Raw genomic sequence first — 25,058 nt, 5'->3', positions numbered from 1 at the left:
GCAGTCATTCTTAAAATGTCAGGAAGACTTTAGGGTAGCTTTTTCTTATTCGCGGATGCCTAATAACTCGACAATTTTACGCGTAATCGCTCGTGTTAGAGAAACCGGTATGTGGATGTAAACGGTCCGGTCAAACAGCAGTTTTAAATGATGCGTCCTTGGAAAGTACACGCGTATCCTTGCTACGTTCATCAAGAAAGTCGATACAAAAACTGTCAACAAACCGGAATGACTTACAGTAGTGTTCCCAGAAATACATAAGCTGAAACTCCGTCCTTTACCAAATTCACGTTGTGCATGAGCTTCGAGAACTTGTTTTTAATATTCAATCTCCTGGCTAGAATAAATAATACTTGAAAAATAGTTAATCAGTAACAGGAATTAAAAATGCCTGAATTAGATTATAACGTAAGAGAAAAGAAATTTGATTAATTAGGGCAGTTTAAAAATCAGTCCGTAATTTTTTTTTTAATTTTGCACGTTTCATACTGGCGTATTGCTAAGTTATAAAGTACATTAAAAAAGGGTGTACACTTTTTGTTGCGTCCCTTAATGTTTTGAGGACAACTTTTAGTAACGAAATAAATTAAGCAGGTAAGAAAAAATTGACTGAAAAATGGTCCACCATCGATATTTTTATCGTTATTATGAAGTGAATTATTAGGCTTAAAACTTATCTATTTATATATACCAGTAGTACACTAATACACGAGACATAAATTAAAAAATGTTTTTAAGAGACCTTTTCAAGAGTTCTCAGCTCTATGCTATCGGCCAAATATAAATGATCACTGAATATTTAAGCGAACCCACAACAAACAAATACATAAAAATAAAGTTTGTAAAAATTATAATACGAGTTTTGTGCAGCTTAGTACTTAGTATGTATAATTTAATATTTATAACCACTGATTACAGGATAGAAGGCCCGTACATGAATGATTTCTAAAATTAACAGTGAAATAGCTCGTACTCACGTATAGGGTAATAATCTACAAAACAGTAGTAAACATGATCAATACGGCCTACGTTTGACCTTTGAACCTACCCTACTTAAACATTGTTACAAAATGCTAAGCCATAATAGATACGTCAAACAATATTATTTAAAGATTAAACGCACTAAATTTGGAATGTTTATATGCGTATCTTGCACACATGACCGAGCAGATTAAATTTTCATTCAGAAAAAAGATACTAAAAATAGGTACGTTAAACGACCGTTTAACGTACTTTTATTACATATTTTAACCTTTGCGGATAGTAGCATTTATAAAAAAAAGTCAGCAATTCATTTTTAAGCTTGAAAGAATTTAAAAAGAAAAACTTCTTTTCATTCTGGGGGCTACCATACTAGGGAGAAGTATTCGAATAAAACTAAGTTTTAAGGAAATAATCCCTAAGTGGCGACAATAAATTTTAAAAGATTTTTAAAAAAATAAAAAATATAAGCCAATTTTAAATAAACAAAGTTGTAGTTTTCTAGAAAAGGATGAATATTTTTGGCTATTTTTTTTCTCTCAAGAAATACTAAAGAGTAAAGGCTACCAAACAATTATTAATATTTTTACATTTTTTAAATACAATGGGTTACTTGCGAGATGGATTTAAATTTAAAATAAATTTTGAAAATGATTTTAAAAATATTTTCTTGATAACACAGACAAATGGAACGGGATGGGGAAAAATATTATAGTTTAGAGGCCTATTAAAGCAGAATTTATAGATGCAAAAAACTCCCATTAACTACTTTTCAGAGGCGAAGATGTAGCAAAACAAAAAGAATAAATATAAAATATTTTTTTGGAGAGGGGGATGAATAATGAAACTTTTTTGGAATTTGTGATCTTGATAAAAAAAAAATTTCAACTCGTGTAAGAAAATGATTTTGCTGAAGCACCCCAGTAAAGATTTGAACTTTTATTTCGGCCTAAGTAACCCCGCTATTTTTTTTCTATTTTTGCAAAAATTTAATAAATTCTTTCCCCACGAAGGTAGTACCTGTCTACCAAATTTGAAGAAAATCGGTCAAATGTGTCCAGAGTTATAAGACAAATACAGGCCAACATACATACGTACGTACACACAAATGACCAAAAATAATCTTTTTGACTTACAGTATTGGAATAAAAGATATTTTTCGCAATTATTTACAATTTCTTTAAATGTGTCCTTAAGGCACAAAACTTAAAAAGATCAAATTTTTTTTACCAACTTACATAATTTTCCGTTACAGTTATAGCAGCACATGTCGCTGTAACCGGGAAAGTAAAAAATAAATCTATAGCAGCGGAAGTGATTTTTTAGAAGTACTTTTCCCCTTAAAATTTTACAACTGTGCACCGCCGTGTGTAACCTTTAAAGCACATACGCCTTATAATTACCCACAATAATACCGATATTATAGTATTACTGATATAATTATACCGATATAAAATCAGCTGATTTTGAAGTCGAGAGTTCTAAGGTTCGAGTCCTTGTAAATTCAATTGCTTTTATATGGATTTGAATGCTAAACTATAGATACCGGTGTTCTTTGGCGATCGGGTTTTAATTAACCACACCTCTCAGGAGTGGTCGACCTGAGTCTGTTCCAGCCTACATGTTTACCAGTACATTTACACTTACACTTCACTACATCTGCAGCTGCATCAGGCCTGGTAGCGGTAATCGAATTTCCCCACACAAGCGCGCGCGCACACAGACACTGAGTAGCTGAAAAACCGGTTGGAGAAAACAAACAATACTGATATTTGATATTTCCAGCGTTTCATTTCAATAATAATACACAAAGGTATTTACTATACTTAATCGCACGTTAACGGTCCTGTATTAACTTACATTAAAACCGGGAAAAAATATTAAAAAATTGGGGTTTGAAAAAGAATACTAAGAATGTTATTAACTCATCAAGAAGTAAACGTAGTAGTGCAATCTACATTAATAAATCTAAAAGACGTACGAGCAAAGAAGAGGTTGAATTACTGACATTGTACAAATAAATCTAGGCATGTATTCACTACAGCAGACTTGTAGCTGCTACAGAATTAACTCTTGACTTAACATTATATTTCCTGTTACACAATTGATTCTAAACGAGACCGGTAATCCATACTACACGGAATAAATTACAATTGCTTAGCATAAGACCCACATAGTGAACGCTTAATCTCTCATTCCAAACGGAATAATTTAATTATATTCCGGATATATTGTAAAATATCTACAACAAAGAATTTGACAAAAATTAAAGGTAAAAGTAGTGTTTTTACTCAGATGCAGAACACAAGGGAAAATTTAAACAAAATTACAAAATAAAAAGTAAAACGCTCACAATATATTTTTTTCAAAAAACAGTCAGAGAAAAAATTTACAGATTTTTTTAGTTTTTAATCACTTGTAGATACAAATTTTCCAACGAGTTTTTGGTCATTAAACTTAAGCAAATAAATTACTAAGGGGTGGAGCCCATAATTTTTTCAGGCCATAGAACTTATACACAAGCGCACTAGCTGCACAATTCTGCGGCTGTTGAAGCGGAGGGTAAATCGAAAGATTGCAGTGTTCGTATATTCTGCTAGTTTATAGTTAGTTCCTTGTTTCACGCTAACATAATTCGAATGCAAATAATTAGAAACCGTTTAGCTCAACGACGTAGAGATAAAATACAATCACACCAACTTACCAGAAACCACTTTTTTTATAAACGGCCCAGTATACGAAATCGGAATTGAATTTTTTGTTACAATCTTTCGCTATTAATATAACTCTTACACGTAATTATTAAATTCGTACAAATACTTTGTCCCGCATCTTTCATAAAAAGAATTCCGCGCATTATTAATGACAAAATTCTTTTATTAAAAATTATAAATAAAGCGTGTAGCCAACAACGTGTTAATTTTATTATTCAAATGAAAAACAAAATGTCTTAAAAGCAAATAATAATGCAGAAATGTATTTAAAAAATTCAGATTTGCAAGAGAATAAAACTAACAAAAATGTGAAACCACTGTAGAGCTGATTTCCCTATATCGTCATCATTTTTCATGCAGCAGTTTTGCTAACGGATTTTCTTTACCGTATTTAATTGAATAAGCAGAAACGATCAGAACTTACGATCCAAAAGATCATCCAGTCCGAAATGTAGTAGATTTTAGGGGTTTTTATCAGTTAAACGAAAGATCAATAAGCAATAAATCAAAATATATATTAGATTACAGTTGAGTTTTAAAATCAATACAGACTGAATCAAATCTAAAATCCCATACGGCATAGTAGGCAGGCAGCAGCTGTATATTACCATATAAAAAACCTCACAAGTGCAGAAGCTCAGTCGACACAAATTCTGAAGTAGTAAACATCACGCAACAAATAAATCATTAAACCGAAACGAATTTATCGCAAAATAATTTAACCGATTCTACATACAGGCGGCGCAACGAATCTTTAAGCTTGGTGCCAGGTAGCGACAGCCGCAATTCGAATCATTCTACTACTCTTGTAGGAAACATTATACTTCATTACCTAACAGCGAATGGGCCTATTTATTATTAGTATTGGATCGCAGAACACAATTTTTTTGTAATTTTGTTCACAGTCTGTCTCACCACACACACCTGTCAAAGACATCTAGTCCCGTTGAAGGCATTGCACGGGGTTTGTATTTTATTGGTGTAGAGAAAGAAGTCTCCTCCGGATTTTCGGCTAATTTTTCTAGTAACTGCTTTTAATCTCTTTTCACTTTTTGGACTACGAATCGCGACACCGCACACGCAGCTGTTGTTATTCCTTCATATTTTTTAATGTAAATGAGGTGGTTATCTTCTTTTTCCGACTTTGGAAATCGACCACACTTTCTTGTTTCATATTGTTTCTTGTTTCACCTTTTTGTCTCGTAAAAACTATTATTTTTATTATTTCCCAGGTGTACAGTATTAGTTTTTTTTCTTGTTTTTGTTTTTTACGGTAAACTACAGTTCATTCTTAATTAAACTAAAGTTCATTCTTAATTAAACTAAAGTACAAACATATCACTTGGATGAACGTTTGAAAAAACATGGGCATCGTGTTCTTAGACTCCCGCCGTAGCATCCTAATTGGAATCCGATCGAGATGGTACGGTCAGCCGTAAAAAGACATGTGGCAAGTCATAACAAAACATTCTTTTTCACAAATGTTGAAAAATTAACTACGGAGAAATTTAATTCCACGAATGAAGATGACTGGAAACCCTATTGGGAAAAAGTAAAAAATATTGAAAAAGAGTATGAAAAACTGGAACCACTGATAGATGAAACGTCAGAACGTTATATTATACGTGTAGACTCTGAAAGCGAAAGTAAAAATGAAAGTGAGTGATAGCGATTCGTTTAACGAGGACGGTGAACTTGCTAAATGTTTGAATTAGATGTATGAAAAAAATTCAAGTAAGCTTTTGTTTATTATTAAATTAATTATTTAGCAAAAATAAAAGTTATAAAAGAATTAATTACGTATTGTTTATAATTAGAATATGTAAATATGATAGTTATTACCGCGTACAATATGGTAATAAGTAATACTTCGATTTGATACGCGAAGTTGATGTTTTCAAACCGAGTTTTCACGTCTGCTCGTGATGTGACAAGCTCGTACATGGGCTGGGCCTTTCTTTCTTTTTCCTGTTTATCCTCCGGTAACTACCGTTTAGATAATTCTTCAGAGGATGAATGAGGATGATATGTGTGAGTGTAAATGAAGTGTTGTCTTGTACATTCTCAGTTCGACCATTCCTGAGATGTGTGGTTAATTGAAACCCAACCACCAAAAAACACCGGTATCCACGATCTACTATTCAACTAGTATACGTACATCAAACCCACCGGGTTGGTCTAGTGGTGAACGCGTCTTCCCAAATCCGCTGATTTGGAAGTCGAGAGTTCCAGCGTTCAAGTCCTAGTAAAGTCAGTTATTTTTACACGGATTTGAATACTAGATCGTGGATACCGGTGTTCTTTGATGGTTGGGTTTCAATTAACCACACATCTCAGGAACGGTCGAACTGAGACTGAACAAGACTATACTTCATTTACACTCGTACATATCATCCTTTAAAGTATTATCTGAAAGGTAATTACCGGAAGCTAAACAGGAGAAAGAAAGAAAGTACACATATGTCAAACAATTATAATATTAGTTATTTTATCATTTTGCGTTTGTCTGCAGATGTAATTATGATACTTGTTCAGAATAGGCCTACGTTTGTGTAACATTTAAAAATATACCATAACATTTCTTTTTATGGTACCATACTTAATCATTAATATAATCAGCAGAATTAGAATACTTAAAATTAATCCATAATATACCATCCAGTAACATAAAATAATAAGTTGTATTTACAAGAAAGCCGCTAGCTTCTGCACGTTAAACCTCAACTGCATGTTTTCAGTTTAGATAGCAAACACCGTCGAGCCGTCGTAGTCCAAGATTCAATGCGGAAGCTGTACTTTAACAATTATGAGACGTCAGCTTAGCCCCAAGCTATACTCATCAACTGAGTTGAAGTTACAGATAAATTAAAAATATTATAACTTCCTTAACAAACGCTATACCGCTATGCATACTACTTTATCGAAGTCAACCGAAGCCATTTTACCGTACAACTTGTACCGTAAATCGTGTGCACTGTAATACTTTATCTCGTTGAATGATAAAGCTACTTGTGTTTACCGTCAAACTAAAACCTGATTTTCTACTTTTGAGTATATTTCATCTAATAACTTTCTTCTTAACCTAAAACAGACACCGATTAGCCAAATCACTTTTGCGGTTCTGAAACTTCATGTTTTATTTAGTTTTCTTAAACGCATTCTTCTGAAAAAGCAAAAAATAAAAAAGAAACAAAAAGATTACAGAAAAACGTCTATTATGAGCATTATATTTACATTTTATAATGAAACGCAGAGCCCTGAAGCCTCACATGTTATTTTGAGTGAAACAGAAATTCCTTCAGTGTTCTACTGCCAGCAATATTTTATTAGACTATATTTACCCAACTAATATTGTATAAGCTAGGTTAAAATTTCAAAATTGTCCACAAAAAAAAGTTAATTTTATTTGCTTTAGTGCAAGTTGAACTTTGTTTCTGAAATCCCAGCAAGTCAATTAAAACAGTCCCAGAAGGTAAGAGAATAAATCTCCGCATTTGAGATTTCAATACACCTTCCAGGAAAGCAGTTTAAAATTCTATTCGCCTGAGTCACTATCGAATGAAATTTTCCGTTAAAATCCGCTAAAAGGTTTTGCCAACAGAAGACCGGAGGAACTCGTGCAGCCAATTAGAAATGAAAAAAATTTCCAAGTAATATTTTTGTCTTAAAATACACTCTTTGAATATAAATAAAAAAAAAAAGAACGGTCTAATTCTTTTCATTTTCCACCTTGAATGTAGAAATGCCAAATATATTTCTAAACAGGGGTACTGTCTCGTAAATATCAGATAACAAATGAGTGATTTTTTTATAAGAACGCAAAATTCCGTAAAAAAGCACACCTAAGCAGTTTACAGATGTAACCTTAATTTTACATATAAAAACTTCATAAGTAAACTTTTACTAATTTTATTCATAAGTAAAAAGGGACTACGAAAAATTACGTCGTCGCCTACCAACAAAAATATACAACAATTAAGTTCAACATTTCGAGATAAATTTATCCGGATTTTGAAAAATAAAAAACATAAAAATAAAATTTACTTTACTTAGAATATTTCATCGGTACACAGCTAATACTAGCAGGACGTGAACAGAGTCAAAATATTGTTGCGTGAAAAAATGACGTCGTATAAAAAAATGTTAAAGGTCTTAATTTAATTATTCACCCAATAACGGTCACATCTGGATAAATTTACGCTTAAAACCTGTAACAAAGTAAAATTAATAATCACTCAGACGACCAAGCAGCTCCTGAATGTTAAGCAAACATCGTTAAAACGTATACACGGAAATTCTAATCCTTCTTATAAAACATGTGGCAGATAATTCGATTAAAAAAAAATTAATAACTTGAATTAAGATTTTTTAAAGCAGAAGACACTGTACATATTATTTATATTATTACAAAAATGATGAAAAGTATCTTTAACCAAATAATAAATTTATTATTATATAATCATTTTTACTTTTATTTTTTACTTTTTAAAAAGAAATGAAAATTTTCTTTTAAGATAATTTTAGATTTGCAATTCACACGTAGAATATTCGATAAATATTTGTAACTCTTCTAATAAAAAACTTAATTAACACGCACGTAAACCCTTTAAAAAAATGTAACACGGACGTGCCGTGCATTCATCTTCACAGTCTGTACGGGAAAACCACGTAAACACAGGAAATGTATTTATTAAATACTAAAACCAAAATGTAATCGCTGAATCTTTCTGATTCTCGTGCACTGTGCCGTAACAATCATAACAAACTGTTGGAGCGCTAAATTAATAAATGTACATATATTACATTAATAAGAAAATCATTATTCATACTAACTTCCTAAAATTAACCGTGACGATTAAAATAGAATTTCTTGAAAAGTGGAACACAACTCATGGATATTAAAAGTTAATAAAATAAAAAATAACACATATGATCAAAATTATTTAACAGATTAGTAATAATCATAACCGTAAAAAAATACTTCATTTCCCAACTAGTTTCTTTTCTTCGGAAGAAAACCATATCTAAAATCACTTAATTAAACAAGATTAGATTATATAAATAATAAATATCATATTTAAATAATAGTTGATTTTCGATATATCGCAAACACAGCCTTAAAACGAAAATACGCTGCTTCTTTTTTGACATTTCTTTTCGGTACGGCAACTTCTTTTTGGTATTAAGGAATTAAATTACTTTAAGCGGTAGTAAAAATGGTCTATAATTAAAAATGTTCCTATTTTTCATTAACAAATATTTCAGGGATTAAGATAGCACAGACTTATTGTCGAGGTTTTACGAAACGGATATCAACAGTTATTTTTACTTAAAGAGTTTACTTTAACTACTCGAGGTAGGACTGGAAACGAGTCGTTCATTAATCTTCATAATTAATAAAAAACCTTTTATGAACAATATAAATTTTTTTAATCTTAATTACACGGTGTTTTTCCTTTCAAGCAAGCAACATTTTGGAACAAACAGCTATGCAACGTTTAAATATGAAATTTTAGCAGCAGTTGAAGGAAAAGACCGTTGTTTTACATGGGGAATTCTCAAAATGTCTATAGCAGGAAACGTTCGTGTAAGAATTTTACCTAAAATAATGTATGTAAAGCTTTATTACAAACTACTAAAAGAAAACTATCCGTATATATTTCCACATCATCAACCTCCTCTCGTAACGCTGTAGTGTATTTAATGTATGTCCGCTAAGAGGTACAATTTAATCTTGGTAAACGCGTCTCAACTGATTATATTAAACAAAATTCTTAAGAAATGAAAAATTTAATTAAATAAATACCGGTACGTACGGTGAAGATAAGAGGCTTACCCGTACGTTATATGTAAACAAAAGTGTTAAATAAACTACCGAAAAAGCTGAAGTACTTGATTTGAAAATGCGATAAAGCACGAAATACACTGATATAATTTATAACAATTTTTAAAACGTCTTAATTTATTAAAAAATTTTTCCGGCTTAGTCACGAATATAAGGAGTGATTCCTTAATGCTTAAATTAAAAAATAATATTCAGCAATTTCTTTTGATAAATTTTAGTAACGTTCGTAAATGAATTAAAAAAAGAGGAGGAATGAACTCTCACTCATTTCGATCAGTATGAAAAAATGTAATTCTTTTGACACGTTTTAGGTCGAAATCAAAACCGAAACCAACTATTTCAGCATTTTTTTTTTTTTTGTAGATTTAACAATGACAATTAATCTGGCTTTCCTACAGTAACTTTCATCCACACGATATCGGTGGAAGCATTTTTTTTTCTCAAGAAAAATGTCTTGATCGCGAAAACTAAATAAAAATATACGCTGTTATCAACTTCTTAATATTGGAACGGTAACAAACAGTGATATACAATGATACGAAATCGTTATGAAATTCGAAGTATTTCATGCTTTGGTAAAAATCGAGACAAAAAAATACAGTACTTAATTCCAGATAGCTTCAGTTCACGATCGGTATTAGTCTCTTAACACTGTTTCTCTGAATTAATTATCTTATTAAGGAGAAGCTTTTTTTTTTTTATTGCGTTTCTTACGAATCCCATTTTTTAGACTTACCTGCGTTTTAAATTTCTAAAATTAAAACGGTTTCTTTTTTTAAAATAAAACTATAACTTCAACGGCGCACCACAAAACAAAAAAATAATCCTGTTTAATTTTCTTTTGATTTAGATTTTTTAAAAACTACGCCAAAATTAAATTAAATTGCAGTAGCCGGTTGTTTTAACTGGCGCCGATTCCACAAAACAAAATTCAATAATTCAATCGTATTATTTTTTACCTATTTATGCAATTTTAAATAGGTTTTATTAAAATAAAGTTTATCTACTAATGATTTTCAGTAATAAATTGCCATTTTTCCGTGAAAAATCTAAAAGTAAGTGCGAAAAATTTAGTACACAAAATACATAATAAAATCGAATACAGTTTAGAGAATTACGTTTTGAAATTCACTATTTTTAAGAATTATAAAGAAATTAATTATCATTCAATAATATTACAAAGATTGCTTGCTGGTGCTAAAATTTGTACAAAATACTTACACGTTAAAATTTTATAATATTGGCACGTCTTTCAGGAATTCGCTTTTAAGAGTATGTTAACATTTCGTAAAAACCAATATTTTTTTTGTAAGAAAAAATAACTTTTTTTTATTAAATTATAAATAAAAGCAAATAATTTTAAAATAAAGAATCAGTTATTTTATGCGTCTACCATAGTAATATCTTTTCTTTTCTTTTTTATTTAATTTAAAACCACAGTATGACCTCTCAAAATGTTAAGATTTATTTGTTAAGACTCATAAAAATCAGTACGTGGATTTATACACAAAAAAAATCAAATTGAGAAACTTCCTTTAAATATTCGTTAAAAACGATTCTTTTAAAACGAATAAGCCGATCCCCGTGACGGAATGGTAGCGTCTCGACTTTCATCCGGAGGTCCCGGGTTCGAATCCCGGTCAGGCAAGGCATTTTTCATACGCTACAAAATTCCACTTCCAGATTCCCACAAACGAGCCACAGGCTTAGTGTGGGGTTAATACATCAGACAAATTAAAAAAGAGCTCTTCATTCAAATCAAAGGAAGTCAAAGGCTGACAAAGAGCATTGGCGGAGGAACTGTTGTGGAATGAGGCTTCCTACAAATGTTGACATTGTCTGCTGTTAATGTCCAACGGGACAAATCTTCTATACACGTAGCTGGACATCTTTGCCAGAATCCTACTTCCTTAACTCCTTAGTTAGGCCTCTGGATAAATGGCGGCATGTGAGTTGTCCTTACGTAACAGGAGACGAATTCCCGAATCCTTAAATACTTAAATACTTCGGTTAAGGGAATGAAATTAGATAAAAAACACGTTTTCTCCAGATTAAGAGTTGGAGTTTCGGGTTTGCAGTCCGTTCTTTGTAAAATTATAACCGTAAGAAACCTGATAAGAGTCTATCTGATGTCGAAGGATCTTTCAGGAAAAAATTGACCGCAATCGAAATCGTATTTCTAAATAGATACCGGCTGAACATAAAACCAGTGAGAAAACAAGACTTCGGGTGGTGCAGCGTGTGGATCTTATAACGAAAGGAGGAGGCAAAACATCAATTCATCGAAAGACCGGAAAAAGCCGGTTAGATATCAGCTCATCGGGAAAAGTGTTTAACATAGTGCGAGAAGCACCGGTAGTGTTGAAGTTCTCGCCAAGTTTAAGTAAATGTACACGGTGTAAATATAACACAAATTAAACTAAAACAAATGCATACTTTATGCAATATATATATTTTTTTTTTAAATGATAAAATTAATAAAATAAACTAATAAGAGACAAAATACGAAAAATAAAAATGGAGGAAAGAGTATTTATATTTAATTTATATAACGATTCCTTTAGTAACCGACAGAACTAAAAGTAAACGACAAGATACAGTTTTAGAGAAAATGTAAAGTTTAAATAGTTTGCAGCGAAGTAATAAAGTACGGTAATTTAATTAAACAACTCGTTAACAGCAAAATAAACAACTTAGCGGCGTCACAGAATAATTAACTCCAAATATAATTATTAGTACTTTGTACGTGTTAATTAATATCCCACTGACCTTTCATTAACTCAGAGTATGGTGTACCCGGTGAAAAAGGATAACCTTATTGAAAGACCTCGGTTTCCATTCGATTTCCTAAAAAAAAAATTAACAATTATTAATAATTTATATTTAAACACAAACAATTCTGAATACTTTATAAATAAAAAGGATCAATAAAATTTCTTATTTACATTCAAAGCAATTTAGTTTTAATAATAGAGAAATAATCGGATACAGCTAACATAGCATGACTTTCTCCCTACGTTCTCGTTACTTTCTCCCTTATAAGAGAAAGTAAAAATTACTCGATTAAAAATAATAGTTTTTTATTCCTTCCAACATTTATCCATATAAATATAACTTACAGGAAACAGAATTTTTTTGCACCGAATTGTATAACCTTTACGTAACTGTTTAATATTAAATTTAAAATTTCCTAAACTTGGATGTCGTGGAAAGGCAGTAAATGACACTTCATACTGTCATGATGTGGAACCTGAAACAAATTTTTCTCCGACTTCCCGTTCTAACGATCAATTCCATTTTAATGAATGTTTAATTTTATTATCTTTCAACATTTTTAGATATAACTAGCTGACCCGGCAATACTTCGCTATTGCTAGATTTGAGTGTGTATATATATATATATATATATATATATGTGTGTGTGTGTGTGTAGATTAAACGAACACAATTGAAAGTTTGATAAAACATTAAAAAACTTAACATTACGAAACATCACAAAATGTAACCTTTCCTTTTTTCTCTCTTTCCCATCTTCTAATCTTCCCCTTTCCCCCTTTTTTGAAAAAAATATTTCTTTTCATGGAACTGATATATATTCTGAATATGAGAAAAATCTGACCATAAATACAATTTTTCGAAATATTATGACGCCAGCGCCACCTAGCGGGTCCATTTTTTGCAAAAATATTTCTTTTTACGTAACTAATAGATATTCTGAATATATGTAACTAATAAATATTCTGAAAATGAACCAAATCGAACCGTAAATACAATTTTTTGAAATACCTCGACCCCCGCGCAACCTAGCGGGTCCAAACTAATTCAGAAACCTTCACCGGCGTGCGCACAACTTACGAAAGTTTCATCGAAATCGGATGAATGGAACAACAGGAACGCATACGAGGCAAAAAAATAAACATTCATTTTTATATATACACTAGCAGACCCGGCAATGCTTCGCTATTGCTAGATATGAGTATATATAGATTAAACGAACACAATTGAAAGTTTGATAAAACATTAACAAAATGAACATTACGGAACTTCACAAACTTTAACCTTTCCCTTTTCCCCACGTCCTTCCCCCTTTACCCATTTATCTTTCCCCCCTTTTAGTTTTTTCTCTTTTCCCTTTTTTTTTTGCATTTTCCTCTTCTTCCCTTTTCCAATTTTTCCCTTTCTCCCGTTTTCTCCGCGCGGAATCGGTCCAGTAGTTTTTTTTAGTTTATAGCGGACACTCATATCGAAACAATGAAATTGAATCGTAAAATATTTAGTACAGCGTCTGTTGCGTTTACGTCCAACAGAGCGCCGTTTTTTTTAAAAAAAAAGCATGTTTTACCTGTTAACGTGTGAGACATCTTAGGTATATAAAAACACGCTCGTATTCGAATGGAACGTTGTGTAAAAATTTCAAAGCAATCTGTGAAGAACTTTTGGAGAGTTAAGATTTTTAACAAACGAACATTTACATTTTTATTTATATAGAAGATATATAAGATATCGTAATGATATAATACCGTTAACGGTCACAATGCCGATGATAAAAGACAACCACTCGAATCGGATTAAAATTTAATTTATCTTTTCTTAATTCATCTTTTATGTTAATTCGTCAATATATTTTTTAATGATTTAACAAAATGGATCCGAATCAATATCTTTTCTATACAACCTTGAAGCAAAAGCACAAATCTGTTATCGTCAATTACTTGCGCCTTATTTTAGATAAGAAGTTAAGCAAAAAATTAAAGGGAATCAAATCTTTAAGATGTAATGTTTATTATTTTGTTTCTGAGTAACAAGATTTCAAAGTAAATACACTTAATTAACCAAATTCTTAACCGACAGCATGATAGCGTTATCGGTGCGTGAAAGGCGGAGAAAAGACATTATGATAAGTAGGTCAGCGCGATCTAAAGTGCGAAAGTCCAATCTGACCGTTCAAGCAAATAGTAGGAGAATCACAAAAGGCCCGCGAGATCAGAGACTACTACGCAACAGATTTTTTTTTCTTGATTGTATTTAACTGCCAAAAGTATTTTTCTTACCTGTTGTTCCCCTAGCAGAGAACTGCAGTCGTTTATTAGAAGATATCAATAGTAAAACAAATATATTCTTTTCCTCAACAACCCCTATTAAAAAATAAAGGTATTGTTAGTCTAGCTACGATGTTTCTACAAATACCAAATAAAACCAAAATTTAAGAATATGCATTAAATTTTTAATACATGTTTCATCTTTCTCTAAGTATAAGAAAGATATTTAATTTCTTTTTAATTTCTGTAGTAACACCCTTTTGCGTTCTAAATTTTCCAAACTTTCGTTTGATTTATGTGGAGAAACCTACCGTCGTTTCCAAAACTCGATGAAATATATTCTCAATTAATTTTAAAACTAAAGTGGACATTGATACAGACAACAAAAACAGGAATATAATTGCAAGAAATAAATCTGAAAAAAAAATCTTTATGACTACAATAATCTTTTTCTCCTAAGCAGATAGAGAGAAGCGAAAAAAGATAAAAACATTATATTTAATTCAGTAAATAAAAATGTGATTGATTAGAAAATGTTCAGAACGACTTTACAAACGGATCTACCCCATTACAAGGACGATAAAAAATATTGACTTATTTCTGATTCCGTTTTCTAAAAACGTAAACTTTTATAGAGGATGAAGATAATTAATCGTGCTCGAAATCTAATGACACCTATAATTACAGGAAATTTATACTCAAAATTACCTATGAACCGGTTAGTTGGCTATTTAGCTCCCTAAGAACAAAGATTGTTACTTGAACTTTTCGTCGCAAGTATAGATTACGGAATCTTAAAAGCGCGTTAGAATTATCTTTAAATAAAAATCTACAATGGAAATTTTCATGATTATAATATCTTCTCATAAGGGAAGGAAAGAAAAAGTGAACAGTAATTTAAATGTTAATAATAAATGTGAAAGAACAAAAAACTGAATAAAAAAACAATTACATGAAATATAAACAACAAAATGAAGTAAAAAGGAAGGAACAATTTTATTCACCGTAAATTTTAATTAATTCGTATAAATTTAACTACATGGTGATGACACATTCAATAATAACAATATTCTGCAAATACTAACATTGAATGTTAATAATTACAATACAATTACAATACTAATAAAATACTATTTTATTAATAATTTCTTTATACAAGTGCTTGTATAATTTCTTTATACAATACTCAATTTTTCATGTAATATTTCAAGAAATACAAGTTCGTTTGAGCTGACACTTTGCTCAAGCTCCTTCCTAGAGTGATTCTCTAAATATTACAGTCTCAGCTCTCACCGACATCTCCTGTGGACGCAGCTAAATAAAAAATTTACTAATTTCCAAAATTCTGGCCAAAAAGTCTCAACAACAAAAGTATAAAACCGATTCAACCCGAATCATAAGATAGAATGGAAAAAAATTACTATTACGTCGTAGATAGGTAGTACACGTACGAGTATATTACCTGCGACGTAATAAAATTATCTTATCTGCGACATAATACGTAATATTACGTTGTATCTTACTTTTATCTTTGAATAAAGATAAGTAATGAGATATTTTACGTCAACACTGGAGATATACAGTAACTTTCGTAAGAAGATGATGAGCGTACGCCTTGTGTTATGAGTAACTGTGGAACTATGTATGCCATTAGTTTGCATCACTGCAGTACTAAACTTTCTCTACAAAATAATGTAAAAATTATTTGAAAACAATCTTTTTATTTCAAACAGCAGTTTGCCCCCGAGGTAATAATGATTACATCTTTTTATATTTCCACACACGCAATACTTACTCGGTTTAACAATACTGAAATACTATATTTTTGCTTTATTATTTGTTCAAAAGTATGTAAGGCAGAATTTTTTCAAGGACTTTCAAGTAGAAGTAAAATTGAATAAAACCTAAACATTTTAATAAAATCATCTTTAAAAAAAAGGTGTAAAATAATTTTTTTTAATTATAAAATATATTTTTTTTAAATTTTACATCAAGAACCTATAAAACCTTTCTTTGGCACCGATTTTAATTAAAAAACTAAAAAAAAATATGTATTATCTTTAGCGTGCTTTTCAGTCAGTTTTATTATTATTACGCTTTATTTAATTCTGTTTTCAATTTTTTAGTTACACGCCTTATTTAGGCCTACAAGAACACGCTATCCGTTTGAAAAAAAGATTTGTTCTCAAGAAACGCAAAGACGATAAACCTGCGCTATGATTAAATAAGAAAAGGAACAAGAGAAACTATATAAAAAAGCTGGAATACATTATTTTTTTTACACTAAGTTTACCGGCTAATTTTTTTCAATTTCCGGACGAAAGTACTTTGATTACCGTAAACACAAAATTTCGCTTCAGCAATTTGATTCTAAACAATGATAATCGACTAGACGTAAGTTTTCATTTTAAAATTTTCCATTTATTTTACTAGGAAGAACTTAAAATTAGACCAACGGAGGAGATTTCTTTACAGTATAAAAACTATTACGATAAAAATCATCCATCTCATCCTCTGAATTCAAATTATATTACATATGTTTTTTTAATTCATATCCGTATTTAATTACTGCGAAATACAATTACTAATTAAATTACCAATTGCTAATTGATAAATAATACACCGTATTAACTCACCGTTGTAACTAAAACCGTAAATTTCGCCGGTTAGTATTAAAGAAGTCCGTACATTTAAAAATACTACAATTATCATAAGGATACATAGAAATTAATAATGAAATGTTACATAGTAATTAAATCCCAATTAAAAACAAGTTAATGAATAACAATAAATGAACAATAAATGAATACATTTTTACAAATACTAACTCTTAGAAAATAAAAAAGTTTTAATAAACAGAAAGCAGCAGTTCTACTATATTAAATGTGAATACAATTGGAAAGAGCGGGCAGTCTTTCAAGATAAAGAACAGAAAGAGGGAAATGATAATCGACAATAGAAGTGACGGCTACAAAAGTTTCACAGATACACAAAGAAAAAAACTTATTCTAGAGAGGAAGATAAAATATTGAGGAAAATAAAAAAACTTAATATCGAAACGCAGCTAAAAATAAGTACGAAATAGTAATGAAATAATGAAATTTAAAAAGTAATGAAAATTAAAAGTAAGTAATGAAATTTTAAAAGTTTAATGCGCGTGCACGCGTACTTCTGGAATACTTATTTGTTCTTAAAATTTATTTATTTAATTTTTGCTAGAATCATATGCACGACTACCCCGTACATATAATGTAAACAAACAAATCTGAAAATAATATCAAACCAAACAATGGAAAAATTTCGTTATAGAAACAACAGGCAGATTTTATTGTATAACCATAAAATGATCAGTGTGAATCAACGTTAATGAAAAAGGGAGGGGTTAATAACCGTTGGCAAGGTAAAGACTAGACAGGATGTATATAGCTACTAAGAATATGGCTATCCTGCGGTGTAGTGACCATACGAAGCGAGTGAAGATCGCTAAAAAAGTGGACGTTGCCAAACGATCGTGTGAGACATACAACACGTGCGTTGAATAAAACGTATTAATATTATATAAAATTATCTTGTAAAACAACACATTATGATTTACGCAAATAATTTTACAATTTTCAGGGGAGGGACCGTCTTCCGGTCAATCTTAAAAAAACACTGTACAAACGATAATAAAATCGAACTTTTTTTTTAATAATCTAATCATAATCTTATAAATGAAACTTTTGTATACTAGTCCCGAAAATTGAAGTATGCAAAGGTTATATATGTTATAATGTTAATAAAAACACGTGCGAGAATGCGTGTGTCGGTATACACAAGCGAATAACTTGATTAACGCTCTTATAACCGGAACCTACAACCTACGCTATGAAATCTCTCTCAAAAAAAATAAATTTTACATAACATAAGTCGTTCATATAGATCAAAGATAAAATATTTTGTTCTCGCACGACAATACATTAATAATTGAAGTACTACAAACTCATCGGTTATTTGTACAGAAATGCTGCGAATTAAAAAAAAAATATCAAAATGATCTGTTTTTAAAAAAGGAACACTCCATCTGAAAACGACGAAAAAAGTGAAGATGAACAAACAACTGTTGAAAAAGCGCATTAAAAATGACCGTCGACGTATAATTTGTTGATTAAGGTACCAAAATATTTTGCGGATGAATGCATTTTAATAAACATTTTCATTCCTCTTCGGTCCAGCTGATTTCTGCATTTTCCAATCAAAACAAAGGTAACCGAGTATCCAATATCAACGAACTCAAATGTACCTCTTACGCAACATGTTACTGAAGATGATTTAAAAATCACTGAAAAAGATAACATTTTTCAACGTACTGCCTGTACTTTCAATACATCTGTCAATTCACGCGAATGACCGATCTCTGATGGAAGAACTTGCCCACACCAGCGAAGATAATTTACGACTTAACTACATGAAGCGCTGCTATAAAGCGCGTTAATACGAAGAGTATAAAAAGCGGATAAGGGCTAATCATCTTATTCTTTCAGATTTGTAATAAAGCTGAAATCCGATGTCTCATTGCTCGTGCTATTTCTTAATCGACGAGTTTGAAACTTAATACATAACGGTAAAACATCATCGAGGAGCGTCTTTTTTTTATTTTAATCGGTTTTCTATTAACCTATGCGATTACATTCGACGTCGATACCGCACTCGTACAAAAAATAGAAACTAGAACTTATCCAAGAATCCGGTACCGGACCGACGTGCATAGATATTGACTGCGCGAATCAGATGCATATTATTCATACAGTTAAAAAATATTTTTTTAAATTTAAAATATACCACTTGAACAGATTTCTTTTCAATAACAAGTTGTTTTTTGACTGATTTCACGTAATATAAAACTTAAGAAAGAATAAAATTATTCTACTACAAGAAATACGTCGTTTCACAGACTATGGAAGAAATAAGGCCGTTTAATATTGGGCATGAGAAACAAAGCATCCAAGTAACCTGAGAATTTTACGGTGAATATTCTGTTAATCTACGGTGTTATTCTCGGTGAACATCTGTTAATTACGAATGATTTACACTAAGTCACGCTTTTTTTCAGGAAAAATCGGTACAAAAATTAACTATCCTACGCTAATTTCTCATATTTACTAATTTTTTTCTCTCGACATTTATTGATAATGTTATTCCAACAGGACACGAGATTAAAAATCGATAATCACGTACATAAGAAATAAGTCAGTAAAAATTATAGTAGATTATTCTGTAATGAAAATTGCAAACAAGATTTACACATGAATTCAAATTCATCAATATAGATTAAGGAAAAAATATAACTCGGCCTTTACGTCGACACATATATTTAATAACTTTATTATATATATATATTTTTTTTATAGCTATTACATAAAATGGTGATCTCATTTTTATACATTAGTAGCTATCATATAATTCCCGCTATTGTCATTGGAATTTGGCGTTAAACATCCCAGCAATCTGTATTTAGGTATGTGGGGATATACAAATCTGCATATTACGTAAAACAACAATAATTCAGAAAAAAACCAATGTTACATCATCGCAATTAAAAACAAATATTCAAAGAGATAATTCACAAATATTCAAGATAATTCGTTATTTTCTACCACCGCCTTCCACAATTCATAAGGCTCATTACCAAAAAAATACTCATTACAGATTGTAATTAGCTAAATACTGAACAGAACTGCCGCCTACGGACCAACCATGTCTATTTCTTTGAGGCACGTTAGAAACGCTAAAAAAAAATCCAGCCTTTAAACACAACCTCAGAGAATGTAATGTATTTAAATAACTTCAGCAATGATTCAACTTTGGTGCACTACTTTTAAAAGGTAATAAACATTCCTGTTAAAAATCTTATCGTAGAAATTATCTATCCTTCATAACAGTAAGGTGCTTCAGATACAAACGTAATGAAACTAGATGCTAACAACTAATTAGCAACCAATTTTCTAAAAAAAAAATCGAACCGTATAATAAATGAAAATTACACGTTAAATTAACAATAAACTAGAAAAATATTAATTTAATAGCATTCGAATATATTAACTCACTATTATTACGACAATTGGAATTCGAAATCATTCCTTCTCTCACGCATTCAGACATTCTTATTTAAGAATAGGATATTTTTATATATACCAAAAAAAAATTCACAACAGAATTAAAAAAATATATACACAATTTACAATTATTAATGACAATTTAAATCATTAAATCAATGACGATGAGCTGACACGCTCAGTGAGCTAAAAAAAAAAAGTTAATTTATTTAACAGCTGGAATATTTTTGTTTTGCAAATGATAGTAATCACTTGATATAGCTACTAGAATTACTATTCAACTGTTCAATTCATATTACCATCTGTATGTAGAAAACTGGAAACATTTATATACATAGCCCGCGCGCGCGCGTACACACAGACACACACACACAATAATACTTGTTATATGTACATCGCATGAGAATATTTTTTATGCTTCAATGCTAATTATTATTATTAACATAGCAGGATTATTATAATCCTTATTATTTAAGGATACTACTGTCGTCCGTGAAGAATTTCATACGAGATTTTTTAATTATCCATTACTGATCCCTGTCAACTCTTGCGTTAACTGAACATACTGGACGCGTTGTAGATGTTCCACGATAAGGTAGGCCTCTCTTTTTCTGTTTAGCCTCCGGAACCACCGCAAGGTATTACTTCAGAAGATGAATGATGATGATATGTATGAATGTGAATGAAGTGTAGTCCAGTATAGTCTCAGGTCGACCATTCCTGAGAGGTTTGGTTAATTGAAACCCAAACACGAAAGAACGACTTGTTAGGACTTGAACCTTAGAACCCTCGACTTCGAAATCAGCTGATTTACAATGACGATTAAACCAGCATATCAGTCAGGTAGGCCTACAACCTATTAATTGCACCAATAATTCGTTACAAACACATTAAAAAAAAGTGCCCTTTCTTTAGACTACCTGACTAGGTAGACTAGAAATACCGTTAGACTAGAAATAATTACTTCAAGTGTTTCGTCAAGACAAATTTGGCAGAGATGAAATTTTATGAAAGGTTTTTATTAGTTGGTATGAAGTTCCTCAATATCAGTGATATTGTTTGATGAAGTATCCTTTATCACAGGATACTTCTATACCGCTCCTGCTTCATCGAAGCAGGATCGATATAAAATGCCGAATAACCAGGCGAAACGAGCTTTCAGTCAGAAATATAATTTGCTTAAATCAAAAATTAATTTAAACGTCAAGAAAGCATTTTTTAAAGTAGATGTTTGGAGCGTAACCTTAAACGGAAGTGAAACTTGGACGACCGGAGTACCTGAGAAGAAAAGATTAGAAGCTTTTGAAATATGGTGCTATAGCGAATGTTAAAAATCAGATGGGTGGATAAAGTGACAAATGAAGAGATATTTGGAAAAATATAGCTAGAAGAAGAGACAGACTTATAAGCCACATAATTAAGGCATCATGGAATAGTTGCTTTGATATTAGAGGGGCAGGTAGAAGGGAAAAATTGTGCGGGCAGGCAACGTTGTAAATACGTAAACAAATTATTAGGGATGTAGAATGTAGGGAGTATACTGAAATGAAATGACTGGCACTAGATAGGGAATCTTAGAGAGCTGCATCAAACCAGTCAAATGACTGAAGACAAAAAAAAGAAAGTACCCTTAAAGTACCCTTATTGGTTTGATGAATATCGTCCAGTAATTATGGAGAAATAGATAACTATATTATCTGTACCTATAAAGCAACTTGTCCTGATGACTGATTCATCAACGCCTACCCAAAAACTACTGAAGATAAATTGATGAAAATTTGTATACACGTTCAACTTACGGTTTAAGTGCATACTAGGAAAGGATTTTTTGAAATTCCGATTTTAAAGTGTTAAAATGGATATTGAATGTTTTTTTTTAACCTGGCTAATCTCTTTTAATTTCTCGGTAACAAATGAAGATATCAATTTTATTTTTGGTGTGTGTAATTTTCATGTAAATATCTAAAAACCAATTTCTAAATTTTTCAAGTTCGATCTTGAAAGGAGCGAAGAGAGGTAAAAATTTTGAACAATGACTGCAAATCTTTTCTACTTCCAAATACACCAAACGAGATAATCACTCGATTTGGGCTTACTAATTCTCTTCATATAAATATCTAAGAACCATTTTCAGGTATTTTTATTTTAATATTTTAAGGGGTAAAAACATAAACTGTTTTTTTTTTATATCTTTTGTCATTTTCGCTACCGTAACTGAATCAATCTTTATGAGGTTTGGTAACATTGTGATGATAATTTATGTTTGTAATTCAGATTATGTATTTCGCGAGCGAAGCCGCGATGGAATATCTAAAAAATAATTAGTGGGTTCCTGTACTAACAAAACTGTTGCGCAGAAGAAATTACAAAGCAGTGATGATAAGTTTTTATAAATTGAACAGGCTTTAATTTTTATTTATCATTATTATTCTCACAAATTAAGACGGACCCACCTGTCGGACGAGGTTCCAGTTCCAGAGGAACTAGTCGCAGTACGAACTGGGAGACCAACATCTGTCTTTCGATGTACAGTGTTGGGTTCCACAGGGCTCGGTTGTTGGATCAGCGCTGTAGAATCTCGTGTATGAGAGTGTACTTGGCCTGACTTATACCGAAGAGGTCTCAACTGGGGATGACGGGGATGCTAATATATATTAAAAAATTCTAACCTGCCTGATGTGAGATCACAAAAAAAGAGGATGTTGAGACCTTGTTTCTTCGGCGGAAGTATAACAGACACGATTCGTATACTCTGGAGCTATTAAACAAGTCTGTATTTGACATCGGTAGTCCATATGTTTGGCAAAAAGATGGAACACCTCCTCCCTGTGCCCTTTTAAGTTACATGCGATTTGATCTAGCTAATTTCGTTATGAGGAATCGTCAAACAGATAGTATTTTCATCCGATCCACATAATCTGAACCGCCTGAAAGCTGTCGATTAACATAAGTTGATTAATAATTCGAAAAAACTTTACTGGAAAAATATATAATGTTGTAATTAGATGCTTTTAGTTAGTTGAATGCACGTATGCAAACGAGCAGGACACTGAACATTTCCTTTATACATATTTAACGTTAGTAAAACAAAACATACTATTCACTAAGCGTTTTATTATTAGTAACTGAGGAAATTGACTTTTAGCCCACCAAATAATAAAATAGGAAAGCATAATTCATTAGGTTAATGTTTTGTACCAATCCTTCTATTTTAATTTTTTTTAATAGACAGATAATTATAAACAATGGACTAAGTAAAGAATATGAAAAGAGATCTACCATAAACCAAGAGAGCTTTCAAAGAGGAAAGAAACCTGTTGGTAATAGACACGAACTGCATGGATTACAAAAATTGGGAAAAATGAACATGCCTGAAATGAAAAATGGAGTTTTAAAAATGTGGAGAAAATTGAAAATATTAGGTGGGTTGTAATATTTGGAATGGAACATTTTAAACTCAGGGGCAGTCATAAAACAAAGGTTTGTATTACAATATAAATAGTTGAACAGGGCCGGACGAACACTCCGTTAGTCCGTGCCCCGGCAAGAACAAAAAAAAATCGAGGGACGTAAAACCGTCAAAACAAGATGAGAAAAAATCGCAACGGAGTTTCTGAATTAGAAAATTTTCTGAAAAAAATTCTAAAAAGCAATTAATTAAAGTAATTTTTCAATTCGTAAGGAAACAAATTGTTTTGTTGTTATGACAAATAGTTAATGATGGCAATGACATTTTCTACAAAGCATTACAAATGAATGAAAAATACAAACAAAAGTTAATTAGATGATATCAAATTTACATCCAATACGATTATATAATCTCTCAATATAAAAAGACAAAAACTGAATTCGACTCTTAGGATTAATTCAAACATAAATTAAGATATGTTTCTTCATAAAAAAAAATTAAAAAACCATGCAACTTCTAACGCATATAAAAATAACGAACTTATGTTTTTATTTACAGCACACGATAGACTTTTTAAAATAATGAAATACAATGTTCGTAGCGGTAGGGTGGTCGATACTGTATGAGTGAATTACCAGCCGACGCGACAAACCACTCTCCCCCAATCCTCAAGCTCCACCACCCGTTTCGTTCAAAAGATCGGCCGGTTAGTCTGGCTATTCCAGCCCAGTAAATCATGCGACAGATAAGTTTTTAGCAACCTGCCCGACAGCAACTCAATTCAACAGCTCTCTTTTTAAATTCCTCAACGTTCAACAAAGATCGCACTTGCTTTTTTTATAATTTTTGTTTACGAGCATTCTATCTACGGATTAAAACCCTACGAAAGAAATCATCAAAGGGCACAAGTTATTAATTTACCGCTAACAAACCGTAAAGTTGAATCGTAACAAATTTATATATTACTTTCAAACG

At 31.2% G+C, this 25,058-nt stretch overlaps 1 protein-coding gene across 4 annotated transcripts in view; it reads right to left on the bottom strand.

The window, feature by feature from the left end:
- The window catches only part of Arf6 (ADP-ribosylation factor 6), a 154,043-nt gene that overhangs the window by 59,879 nt on the left and 69,106 nt on the right, over positions 1-25,058 (bottom strand). For 3 of the 4 annotated variants that reach the window (XM_075361207.1, XM_075361208.1, XM_075361209.1), the window contains one exon: positions 12,310-12,387. The gene's annotated coding sequence lies outside the window, so the exon portion shown is untranslated. Of the gene's footprint in view, positions 1-12,309; positions 12,388-12,659; positions 12,681-25,058 lie in introns of those variants that run through there. The other variant, XM_075361210.1, reaches the window with a different exon arrangement.

This window comes from Lycorma delicatula, chromosome 3 (genome assembly GCF_047948215.1).
Source record: "Lycorma delicatula isolate Av1 chromosome 3, ASM4794821v1, whole genome shotgun sequence".
Classification (NCBI taxonomy): domain Eukaryota; kingdom Metazoa; phylum Arthropoda; class Insecta; order Hemiptera; family Fulgoridae; genus Lycorma; species Lycorma delicatula.
The sequence above is the reverse complement of the archived record's forward strand: the minus strand, read 5'-3'. Positions and strand labels throughout refer to the sequence as shown.